The following is a 13,568-nucleotide window of genomic DNA, read 5'->3' as shown; positions in this document are numbered from 1 at the left end:
ACACATATGTTCATGCAAAACCTTGTATAGGAATGTTTATAGCAGCACCATTCATAACACCTCCAAAGTGGAAACAATCCAAGTGTTCATCAATTGGTGAATGAATAAACAAAATGTGGCCCCTCTATATCATTTTACCATAAAAAGGGAACAAAATAGTGATGTATGCTACAGCATGGATGAACCTTGAAAACATTATGCTACATGAAAGAAGCCAGATATTAAAGGTCACATAGTATATAATTCCATTGATATGAAATGTTCAAAAATCGGCAAATCTCTAGACAAAGAAAATTTGAAGCTTCCAGGGCCTGGGGAGCAAGAGACTGCTAATGTATCTAGGGCTTTTTTTTCGAGTGATGAAAATATTCTGGAAAAAGATAGCAGTGATGGTAGCCCAACTTGGTGAATATATTAAGAAGCCCCGAACTGTACATCTTAAAAGGGTAAATGCCATTTGAATTATATCTTGATGATTTAAAAAGCGAAAGAGGTACATACATACATACACACAACCAGCCAAACAATCTACCCACCATGAGTTCTGCTGATACCCACCCTAGGTGTGAGGCCAGGTTGTCCTGTGTATCTGGCTGTCTTGTGGTCTCTGTACCCAGGGAAGGGTCTTTTCTAGGTACTACATGGTCACCTCCCTTGGAAGGGCCCTCATCTCCAGGGGACTCTGCCAGGACTAGGTCCGGGTCCTCACCACACACAGGCCCCATGGATATCTGTCTCTACTCATCTTCAGGGAACCCGCCTTTTCTCCCTCCTCACCTCTTAGATATTTTCTTAAATTCAGTACTTTTAACATTCTTCCACTTCTCTCATTCTCCCTGAAAGGTATTTTGTTTTAAGTAACTTGTATCTGTTACTTAAAATATATTCAACATATTGAAAGAAAAAAGGTGAATCAGATATTCATACACACAAAGCTAGCTCTGCAAAGAGGTATGCAGAGAAATATATAGTAAGAAAAGCCAGAAGGCAAAGGACAGAAGAGAATGATGAGAGTTACACACTTTTGAGTCAGTGGAGGCTCAAAGAAAGTCTAGAGAAGCAGAAGTGTTGTGGATTTATAGTCCTGTATTAACATAAAAAGGAGACGGAGCCAGGGCTCTGTGGAATAGAGAGAGCTGTGGTATTTGATGGTAAAACAGACCCCCACCCCAGGGTCCATGTTTTAATTCCTGGGGTTGTTATTTTATATGGCAATGAGACTTAAAGCAAAGAATCTTGAAATGAAAAGACAATCTTGAATTATCGGGTAGCCCAATATCATCACAGGGGTCCTTATAAGAGGGAGGTAGCCCAGGCTTGGTGGCTCAGCCTGTCATCCCAGTACTTTGGGAGGCCGAGGCGCGTGAACAGCCTGAACCCGTGGGTTCGAGACCAGCCCAGGCAACTTGGCGAGACTTCATCTCTACAATAAATTAAAAAATTAGCCAGGCATGGTAGCATGCGCCTGTAGTTTCGGCTCCTTGGAAGACTGAGGTGGAAGGATCGCTGGAGCCCAGGAGGTCGACGCTGGGGTGGCCATGAGTGTGCCATAGCACTCCAGCCTGGGCAACAGAGTGAGACACCAACTCAAAAAAAAAAAAAAAGGAGGTAAAGAGAAATCTGTCTGCAGAAGAGAAAGTGATAGGACAGAAGCAGAACTGGGGGTGATGTGTTTTGAAGGAGGAGGGAGGGTCCAAAGGCCAACATGCAGGAAGCCACTGGATGTTGAAAAAGGCAGCCTGACGCAGTGGTTCAAGCCTGCAATCCCAGCACTTTGGGAGGCCAGGGCGAAAGGAGTGACGGAGTCCAGAGGTTTGAGACCAGCCTGGGCAACTTGGTTGAGACCTCGTCTCTATAAATTAAAAAATTAGCTGGACATGGTAGTGTGCACCTGTAGTTCCAGTTACTTGGAGGGCTGAGGTGGAAGCATTACCTGAGTCCAACAGGTTGAGGCTATAATGGCTGTGAGCGTGCCACTTCACTCCAGCCTGGGTGACAGTGTGAGACTCTGTCACCAAAAAAAAGAAAAAAAAAAGAAAAGGAAAACGAAAAAGGCAAGGAAACAGATTCTCCTTGTAGAACCTTCAGAAGGGACTATCTCTGGTGACTCTATGACTTCATTTCAGGGAACTCAGGGAAACTGACTTTGGACTTCTGACCTCCAAAGCTATAGGAGGATAAATATGTGTGTTTTTAAGCTTGTATTTTGTTATTGCAGCGACAGGAAACTAGTACATCAGCGCACTCTGAGTCTTACAGGACCTAATCAAGAACATGAGCCATAAAAACTGACAGATTACTTATCTTCGAGTCAGTAGTCCAACCTGACTTTTTGGAGAGGGGAGAGCATGGGGAAGCATGTAAGGCAAAACCTAGTGTGTGGTATTTGTCAGTGAGAGAAACTTGAAGATGATTACTACCGGGTACTAAATTTCCTGCAGTGCTGAAGCAGAGACAAAGTGAAATGATATTAGTTCTACCGAAGATGGGCAGTTCTACAGCAGACTCTAGAAGCATCCAGGGGCCAAAGTAATGTCAAGGGGAGAGGCAAGAGTGTGGCAACTTTGATGGGAAGGTAAAACCATTTTTTTTTTTAGTTGGAGTCTCACCCCATTGTACAGGTTGGAGTGCAGTGACACACTCATGGCCACCTCAACATCAAACTGCTGGGCTCAGGCGATCCTTCCGCTTCAGGTAAAACCATTTCTAAACAAGTGTTTAAAATGTTCTTTTGACCCTTCTGCTTTTCTACCATGCCATGTGGAAATCATGCAAGGTCATTTATTGATCTGTAGCCTTGGAAATATCCTGAAAATATGTGAAAATATCCAGTCACAGCGCCTAGACATGAGTCTATGACAGACCTACTTCATCTGAAATATGTTGGAGACATTTAAATAGAAGAAAGGATGACAAGGGTTCAGGCACCAGGGTGTGAATTAATAGAGTCTGGAACAAAGATATTAAACCCCCTGGAGATGAGGGCCCTTCCGAGGGAGGTTACCATGTGGTGCCTGGGAGTGGGAAGACCCTACCCAGGGTACAGAGACCAAGACAGCCAGACACACAGGACAGTCTGGCCTCATACCTTGGGTGTGTAGCAGCAGAACTCATGATGGGTGGATTGTTTGGTTGGTGTGTGAATGTACGTACCTATTTTGTTTTTGTTTGGTTGGTTGGTTTTTGTTTTTACTTTTAGTGCTTAAGAATTTTTCTTTACTGTCTTAATTAGTGTAGCTATGGTTCTCAAGAGACTTAGGAGTGAAGGAGAAAGAAAATGTAGTGACCTTTTTCCTCCAACTAAAGCTGTGTCTGAATTATCTCTTCTTATTCTCTTCATGGGGGAGGAAGTTAGTACCTAGTATAACAACCAAAGGTTTAACCTCATTTGAACACGACACTTTAGCTCCTCCCAATGACTTGTTTTCTATTTAAGTCATCCTGAGGCTTTCTTCTCCCTAAAGTTGGCAGTTTGGCTGCATGGCCTTTAATCCCATCACAGGATTTCCCCTTTCTGCCTCTTTGTTTGTCAAAAAGACCCCTAAAACTTTTAGGATGACAGGCAGATCAAAGAGGATAAATCTTGAAGTGTTTTGCTTACCTCATCTGAACGGCACCATGTGTGCCATGTGGATAAAACATAAAACCAACGCTGAAACGTATTTCCAAGAGGCTCTTTTCCTTTCAGGCAGTCACAGCAAGTGGTTCAACAACCTATTCAGATGCTGCTGCTATTAACAAGACACTTTTAGAGCATTTTTTTTAGGAGAAAACATCGCTAGAGGAAACGTGGCAGAGATGTACAACATTCTCACCAAATCTCATTTCCTTTTCTTCCAGTCATACAGTCAAACAATATTTCCCAACTTCTGCTGCTAGCTGGAGGCATAAAACAGAGTTCTGGTCAGCAGAATGTGGGTGGAAGTGATATGTGCCACTTCTAGAACTGATCCCCAAATCTCCTATGGGATCCTTCAGGCTCTTTCTTTTCCCTCCATTACTGACTGGAGGTGAAGGGTCCAGTACAGAATCCTGAGGACCCAGAAGATAGATCAAAGTCGCCACTAGGAAGGAGCCTGGGTCCCTGAATAGCTGTGTGGAGCAGAACCTTCCTAAGACATGCACTGGATTGTAATATTAGTGAGAACTAAGTCCGTATTGTGGTGAGTCACTGAACTTTGGGCTAATAAAGTAATTGAATATATAATAATTATCATTTCATGACATTATATTTGCACTTCAATTTTTGATTTCCAAATCTTTGGTACCCCTATGGACAAGAATTTGTTCTGAAATTATTTTTCTTCAAAAGCAAATCAACTCTAAGGATGAAGAGCTGCCACCTTGCCAAATAAATTAATGCTTGCTACAAAGGCAATTAAAAAGAAGAATTCCAAAGACAATTTGATCTTTAGTAGACATTGAAATAGGTTGACAGCCTTTCCAAGGACCATCTTTGAAACCAACAGCACTCATTTAAATACATAAGAGACTTTATAAGGAACTGTAATAAAGAATTCAAGCTATAGCATTATGAAAAATAATATTTTTAAGTGATTACCATTTAAATCATTACAGCATCCTAATAAGTGAAGCATGGTTTGGTTTTTGGTATGGTGCAAGATGATGGTGTGATCTTTCAGGTGAAATTATGGTAGCCAGTCCCAAGGATAAAGACAGGAGAAGGCAAGTTTGTAAGGAATTATCTCAGTTTGTCGGTAATACATGAGCTATCATGTTTCTTGGTTGTTCATGTATTTGGGCAGGAATAACATCTAAAGTATTTCAACTTCAGTTGCGTGAATATCATACTGCAGGGGTAAAATTCTAGTCAGTAACTGTTGTATGCATTCAAAGTCAAGATAACTACTTGGAAAAGTTATTTACTCAAAACATGTGAAATTACAGACATCCGGGGTAAATGATTGCTTGCTGCATCAGTTCTAGCGTGTTTGACTAAAACTGGTAGGCGTGTTGTTTTGTGAATTCATACTTTGTAGAGAGAGAGGCAAATCTTATTCAAGGAAATAGGTGATACAATAAAGCTACTGTGAGAGGCAAAGAGTGAGGACTCAATTTCGTTGAGTCTCAGTCTGCCGATTTTGAAAAGGGGAACAACAACAGGACTTAACTCACGAGTTTGAGATGAAGATGAAATGCGTTAACATATGTACTTGCAGTTGTGTCTGGCACCTAGCAAGTGCTACTTATTCTTCATATTGTTGAGTTCATGAAAATACCTGACAAGTTTAAGCATGATTGATTAAGCCAGTTCATGTTCACAAGTAGCTGGAAACAGAACAAAGCACCTTTTTTCATATTTATTTATTTTCATATTTATTTTGAACAAACACCCTGTGGTTCCCTATACTGTATTACTCATGCATCCATCTATTTATATCAGATGCATGTTTACACGTACATACATATACACATATGCTTCTTTAAAAGTCAACATTCTTTACTTAAAAAGCAATTTAGGAAATTTCTTGAGAAAATGACACATGAATGAAAAATGGCTGTGATCTCCCCTGATCGCGGTTTTACAAGCGCCTGCTACAATCTCTGGCCTCACCTAACTCCTGCGTGTCAGCTGTCCAGCTAGCTGGAGTTTAACAGGAAGGCCTGCCACATTCCTAATGATTGTGTCACTAGAGCAATCTGCAAGAGACAGCACCTCTTATAGACTTGTTCTAGTTATGACTCAGTCCATTTCTCTATGGCCTAAACTCTATATTTGGGAGGAAAAAAAATTCAGCCTCAAAATTCCTCTGGGCCAAAACACAGCCTGGGGCATTTTATGCTAAGAGGGACTCAAAAATACTGGTCGAGGCATTTTTTGAATCTGTTGTAGGGATGAGAGCATCTCCATTTAGACTCTGTGCAGACTTAAAAAAAAAAAATAATAACTGGTTCATTCTCTCTTTGTGGACAAGCACTTTACACATTAAGATAAAAAACTAAGTGAAAACTCCGAACGCTCTCCCCACTTTTTGCAATGGGTGCAAGAGAATGTGTGTGATCAGAGTCACTTAACATGAAGGGAAATGAACAGCAAAGGGGAAAGCGCTGGCTGGTGATGGGAATGGATGGCCAAATTTCCATGACATTTTACTGCATCCACTCAAACAGATGGGATTCCAGGGCGAACTGGCCTCTGTTGAGATGAATGAGATTCCACAACTATGAGCACATGGGCATAGAAATGGGCCGGATTCAGTTGCAGAGGCATTCTTAGGGAAACAAAGAAGATCACAAAGCTACCCTGTCCCCAGTGTCCGTCAATGCAGGACCATTCGTTATCAAATCCCATTCACTCTTGCGAAAGCTACATTCACTATCAGATGACACTCTTTAAGCACCACATGGAAAACCTGAGGAACTGATCATCTATTAACCGCTATGGATGCTGATGAGGCTGGTTTGGCCACAGAAGACTGAACGGCACTCTCACAAGTGGTGACACAAGTCAAAACAGTGCCAGGCAAGAGGCAAACACGCAGAGAAAAAGCAGACCTGTCAATAAGCAAATGAACGAAGGCCTCCCGTGCTGGCAAAGGTCATCCAAGACATTGAAATTCAATGAAGGGAGTTTTAAGTTAAGGAAAACAAGCGAGCACCAGGGAACCTATCATGTAAAAAGGCTGGGGACTGATGCCCCCTTTGCTATAGAAAGGAGCCAGCATGGGGTATGCTTTGCAGATGGGCTGGGGTAGCAGACAGGCGGCAAAGCACATCTGGCACACAGGTGTATGGCCTTGTATTCCTAAGCCAGCCATCAACAGCCACGTGGAAAGACTCCGATTGCTGTTTTGGGTGGAAAGCAAGAGGAATTATAGCTGAGAGATCATAATGCTTTTCAGGAAAAAAAAAAAAAGTGTGCAGGTCCCAGCCAAAACATTCTTTCTCCAGCAGATTATATTTTTAATCCACCGACTTAATTAACTAGCTCCTCCGTGGATCAAATGATATTAGTGAGCTAGAGTAATAATGCCACTGGAGCAGCCATTTAATTCTAGCAACTCTAAAGCAAATTATTTCATAAATGGAGAGTTTATTCAATTCCGTTCAGTTCCAATTCAATTCTGAGCCCCTTCTATGACCAAAGCACTGAGATAGACTCGTGGGGGAACAGGCCAAGGAAGGAACAATATCTGCCCACAATCTAACAAAGGAATGGTGACCACTACATAGATTATAGCAATTCCTTGCAAATAAAGTGCATGCGTGCTGGGGTCGGAGGAGAGAAAACTGGTCCAAGAAGGGTGGCGAGGGGATCACTTTCATGGTAGGAAAGCAGAAAAGACTTGATAGAACAGAGAGCATAGAAAATAAACACTGAAAGATATATAAAAAAAAGAATTCAGCAGAGAGGTCCAAAGAAGACTTATGTATTTGAGCAGTAACAACAGTCTAGTTTGGATGGATGACACATCTAAACCTGAGGATGACAATGAGAATAAATAGCAGGGGGTGGATGAGAGAATAATGTAATTTAACAAGTGACTGAGTGAATGAGAAAATTTCATGGATGATTGCTATGTGTTAGGTCCTACACTGGGTACTGGGATATGAAAGTAAAAGACATCCTGCCATCCCTACTCCTTCTCAAGTAGCTCACAGCCCTGTAGGAGAAAGGACAAACCTTTAGAGCTGATGGACCAGCCAAGGGTCTTCTACACAAAATATAAGAAAACACAAGGTGTCAACCTAGGAGCCGTAAGAGATGAGAATGGGAAGGAAGGATCTGGATACAAGACCCTACATGTATTGTTTTGGAGGCTGGACTGTTCTCTTGCATGCACCCATCGGCGAGCCATTCATAGGCTTGAGGTAGGGGAGTGACATTGTAAGGTCTGCATTGCACAAACGTCACCATGGTAGCTGTCAAGAGAATGCACTGGTGGTGCAGCCTGGGGACTGGACAACCAGACAGAAGATCATTGCAATGGGCCCGCTCAGAGGGCCTGAGATTTTGATTGCAGCCATGACGAATCCAAAGGATGTTCACGAGGGTAGCACAGGTAGAAAAGGACACAGATTGGATGCAGGGGATTAAAGAAGAGTGAAGAATCAAGGTTGACTCCATGATGGTACCCTTCATCAGACTGCAAGGGTGAATGCCATCTGAACACCGCATTTGAAGGACGGATGCTGACAGAGATGTTCATGGGCACAAGTTGATGTTAAAACAAGTCAAACCCTAAAGAAAAGGGGGAAAAAAGAAAGCAAGATGTCTCTAATTGTGTGCCCTCACATAGCTGGCTCCTTAAAAATCAGCACAACCAAAGAAGAGAGTAAATTAGAATGATAAAATAGTATACTTAATATTATAATATAATAATAAAAGTGAAAAGCAAACAGAGTTCAGATGCAAAAGGCTTTAAGATAGTGTGACTCTTCTGAATTCTTCTATGTACCTCTTTAGAGATAACATTCTTGGGAAGGCTCAGTAGATGTCACCAGGATCTAAGTCCTAATTTTCCTGGCTCCTTTGATTAATAAGCACTTATTAGGTAGCTGCTGAGTACAACTCACAATACTGGGAAAGGTGAGAAATATAAAAACAGACAAGGCCTTGTCTCTAACAGCAAGACTTTACCCACTGTGGTTGATGGGCACCAGATGCAAATTATTGTAACACACAGTAACACCTTTTTGAGGGGGGAATGAATGAAGTACTCTGGGATTTTCAAGCGAGATGGGTGCAAGATGAAGTCAGAGTGAACAGTGGACAACGAGACTTGAATTGGTCCTTATTCACATTGTGACCTTGCTTGCATTAATTTTGAATTTTTAAAATTTTGCATTACAATATTGTCTTGATGACTGACTGTTGGGGTGCCCCCTCGTATTTTGTGTCTGAGATGAGTGCCTTCCTTGTCTCATCCCAGTCCCAGCTCCAGAAAAGTTATTTATAATTCAAGATGAGAAAATTGTGAATTCTTTCCCCAAATTACTCTAGTATCAGAATTACTCTTGATCTCTCTTAGTTAACAGAGGACTGTGATTCGAATTTTACTTGTAGACAAATCCTCTACAATGTGTGATCAGAAGGAAGATGATAGAAAGAGCTCTGATATTAGTGATTACCTCATTTTGCATTTTGCGTCTTTGAAGAGTAATTTTCAATTCTGTGTAAGTAAATGTTTTGATTTGCATGAAAACTATTCCTTCCATCTACCCGCCAACAGGTCTATGTATTTCAAAATCCAACAGAAATATTTTGAGCTAAACAGCTGGTGTTTGCTGACTCTTTCATGAGAGCCTAAGCTCTCTGGGGAGAGAAGTTCTCCCCTTTACATGTACTGTTGCATCCCCGGGGTCTAGGCCTGTGCTGTGACCACAGCGAGGACTTCTAAGATATCTGCCTGATTGTTGAAAACAGAAGAAAAGATTATTAAGAACTACAGTAGCAAACTATCAAACAAATCAGAAGACACTCACATTGTTTAATTGCAGATGTATCGTCTTACAATTGTCAGCTTCTGACCAGTCCTTTGATAATAGCAGACACTGGACAAATGGACTTGAGTCAGGGTACTTTTTATATTTTTTTAATCAGTAACTTAATAAAGAAATTATCTCTGCATGTTCTTAGTGAGGAATGAAATCTGGAACCACATTTTGGCAAACAGATAGTTCATTAGTGGTATTTTGATGACTAAGCTGATTTGGAAATTACTTATTAGGAGTCTGGGAATGATGTGCACAAAACAAAACACTTCTCTGTGTGTTTGTGCCTCTGTGTGTGTATAATTGTACTCATGTTTCCTGGTGAAGGATCAGTGTTCAGGACACCTCGACTGAACACACACACACACACACACACACACACACACACACACACACACACACATCCCTATCTCTATTATTTGGTTGGTTTGGATTCTGAATGCTGGACCAGCAATGAAGAATTTCTTGAAGTAGTAATGAATGACACTTATCCATAGATTCAAGATTCTTCTGTACTTTTCCTTGAGGAATTTCACTCTTCCTCTCCCCTCAGTTTGTCATGGTTCCACTAGAAATGATGAGGAGAGAAAGTTCCTATCTACCACTGCTGCCCATATATTTTTAGAAGCTCCAGATTTTCTTGGGAAGCATCATCTGGCTGACGGCCCCACCTGACCTGTTTAGTTTATGAATTCCAATGAGAACACAGGTCAAAACATGACCACTCTAAGTAGCATTTTAAATGATTTTAATATACTCTCATAGAAGGTTGACTGCCAAGACTCACATTTGTGGACTCCAGAATATACTGACTATGCACAGTCTTTTAAAATACTAAGTAGTTCTAATGTACCAGACTGGTTAGTATTGCTACGTATTTATGTACATATATGTATATCTAAATCTTCTATTACAATACAATATGTATTATGTATATAAACACACACACAGAGTCTCACAGAATAACACACTTTTTTCTTCTCTAGGTGTAGTGTTTAATTATTTCTAATAAACTGTAGTTTACATCTTCTTCTCACTTTTAGTTCCATATAAATAAAAGAAGAAGACAGTAAATGATTATCTTCCTCTCAGGTTTTCTTTGCAACAAAATAAAACCTCTTTGGACCCAAGAAGAGCAAAATTATAAATTACTAATCTATTTGACAACATAATATTTTGTACCGACTTAAAAATATGTTAGCTAGCTTTTCTGTGGAAAAGGGTAAAATCTTTAGTTAAGTTTTCCTAAAATAAAAAGACAAATGAGCTGAAAAGCACAGCAATTCAAAATCGGAGAGCAAAAAAAAAAAACCCAACCGTACCGACATCCACATGTCTAGAGAGTATTTAAACTATTTCACTTTATAAACTTCAACGGGGAATATGATTTCTGGTGTTCCGGCTTATAGAATCACTTGGGAATGAATAATTCATAGGCTTTTTACCAAGCCTCAAGTGTAAATCAGTCAAATATAGCAACATGATATTCATGCTGAATTTTTAAGTACTTAAAACATTTAGATGGAAACTTTTTCAAGAGAGAGGGAGGAAGAATGTCATTTTCCCTCTGCTCACGTTGCCCAGGCGTACTTTCATTATGTACTTAAAAAAAAAAAAAACTGTAAAAAAGGGATTTAATTAAACAATAAACCAGTTAACAGTAGCTGAAGTGAAGAAAAGAAAGGCAACCAAAAAAACTTTCTCAGGGTTATGTTTTCTATATTAACATACTGATGTGAAACTAAACAGAAAAGGCAATCTAATAACAAACATTCCTTTGAGACGTGTTCAGAGAGCGAAAGGACATCCACTTATTGTTCTGCCCATCCGATTGGTCCATATATGGCTATAAAGGTACAATAGACGGAAACAGGAAACAGACTGGCACATCTGTAGTATCTTATTAGCAGCTAATGGATATCTGAGAAGAACACGCATATAATGCTGAATCGTCTGTACCAATCTCCTAAGCAATTACTCTTAATTAGTGGGTTCTGTTTATAGATTCAACTTAGTGTACCCTGACGTATCAAAGAGACCAAGGCAGCTGGAGAAAAAGAAATGATACTCTTAAAGGAAAAGTATTGCAAGATGTTGGATGGTTTCTTCTTGGTGAAATGAAACTTCATTTCTCTCCCCCTCCTGGCAGAGGGGGTGTTCTCTTTTGTGGGTGATTAAAGAAAAAGCAGAAAAGAAAAATCATTCAAGGCAGGCTAAGTGACAAAGGATTTTTGTCATTGGCTTCAGGGAGATGCAAAGAAAGTTAGCGAAACCTAATAATTGTGCAGGACAAAGATATTTCCCTCACACCGTAACTCTAAACGTTTCCGGAAGGCTCCATCCTCCCACCCCCACCCCAATGCGATTCAGAGATGAGGCACCTGCATTTCGTGTCTGCCAAATGGAAAGCCAAGGGGCAAAACGGGCGGTATGACCAGCTGTATCTCCATAAAAGAGAGAACACAAAATGGGCTTTCCAGGCCAACCTAGTCAAAGGGGATCTGAGCATATACTCAGAGCCACCGTGCCAACTGCCCACTGCTGTAAGTGGAAAGACACAGTCGAGATCAGCACCCCCCCAACACCCAGTACTCACCACCTACCTGCCTTATGAACAAAACCAAGGCGTTCCTTTCGAGTAGCCGGTGTGTGGTTCGTACACGACTTATCCCCAGGCAAACAGCTGTCTAGGTATTTTTCTTGTGATCCCGCCTCTCGTGCTTCTAAAACTACTAGAAGGCTGGATCCTTCAAGCATGTCTGATGATTTTTGCAACACACGATTCCACTCCCTTGAAAGTCAAAGGACTATCTTTCCCAGTCTCCTGGAATTGTTTTAAAAGATCGTTATGGAGCCGGGCTCGGTGGCTCAGCCTGTAATCCTGCACCTTTGGGAGGCTGAGGTGAGTGGAATGCCTGAGCCCATGGGTTCGAGACCCATCTGGGCAACTTGGCGAGACCTCGTCTCTACAATAAATCAAAAATTAGCCGGGCGAGGTAGCGCGTGCCTGTAATTCCAGCTACTCGGAAGGCTGAGGCGGAAGGATCGCTGGAGCCCAGCAGGTTGAGGCTGTGGTGGCCGGGAGCGGCCACTGCACTCCAGTCTGGGTGACAGAATGAGACTCCAACTCAAAAAAAAAAAAAAAGATCGTTATGAACAACAAACACCCAACCAGTGTCCTCATTTCTAACCTGGGCTGTTCTCTCAAAGGATTGTACTCTGTGTATATATAAGAAAATGGGGCTCGATTCCTTGGGAGGGTGAAGGAGAAAAGTTTCTTCTTGTCCAAACTTTGCCACAAGACAGGATGGGACGGTCTCTTTTGGATCGGTCACTCTGAATGTCTGGGCATCCTTGCACGATCCCCTCCCTACCTAAAGCATTTGGACCAAGAGAAACTGAACAATAGGCTGTTTTCAGTGGCCTGAGCATCCGGAGAAAAGGCAGAGTGCTGCCAGCCAGGCTTGAGGACCTAGGAGTTGGTGCCGGGTTTATTCTCTCATGGGAACCCCCTCTGCTTCTTGGTTTTTATCAGAGGGCCCCATCTCTGTTGAGCATTCGTTCTGTTTCTTGGTGAAATGCATTTGAGCTTCCATCAGGCTATAAGTTGAAGATTTCTTTGTAAAAATGTCTGCTGCTTATACACATGGGCAAAGTGGTTAAAATTTCATTAAGTGTAGAGACAACATTCTTCTGCTGACTTTGTCTTCTGAGCAGCATGACAGAGCTGCAGCTGAAGAAGAACACGCAAAAGGAGACTTTCTTCATAAAAACAGAGGGGGTGAGGGGCGTGGTGGGGGAAGGAGCCAGAGAGAGAGGTCACGTTATACATGCATCTAATTCTTGCCCAGGTAAACTGGATAGGCTGCGGGCATGGGAGGCGGGTGGGAGACGGAAAGAGACCATTTAAATACGAGAGGGCGATTCTATCCTCCCTCTTAATGAGTCTGCATTCCAGCACCCGTGTGAAATGGAGTGTCCTCAGTTAGCCTCTATTCCCAGGCAGCTCTCATGATATCTAAGGGCATCACCCCACTTAGCAGAGAACGGAAATGGCTCAGAGACATAATTCGTCCACCATCACATTTTCCGGTCAAGCTGTGGTTAGCATA

Source organism: Carlito syrichta, unplaced genomic scaffold (genome assembly GCF_000164805.1).
Source record: "Carlito syrichta isolate Samal-C Ts95f unplaced genomic scaffold, Tarsius_syrichta-2.0.1 Scaffold303979, whole genome shotgun sequence".
Taxonomy (NCBI): Eukaryota; Metazoa; Chordata; class Mammalia; order Primates; family Tarsiidae; genus Carlito; species Carlito syrichta.
The sequence above is the reverse complement of the archived record's forward strand: the minus strand, read 5'-3'. Positions refer to the sequence as shown.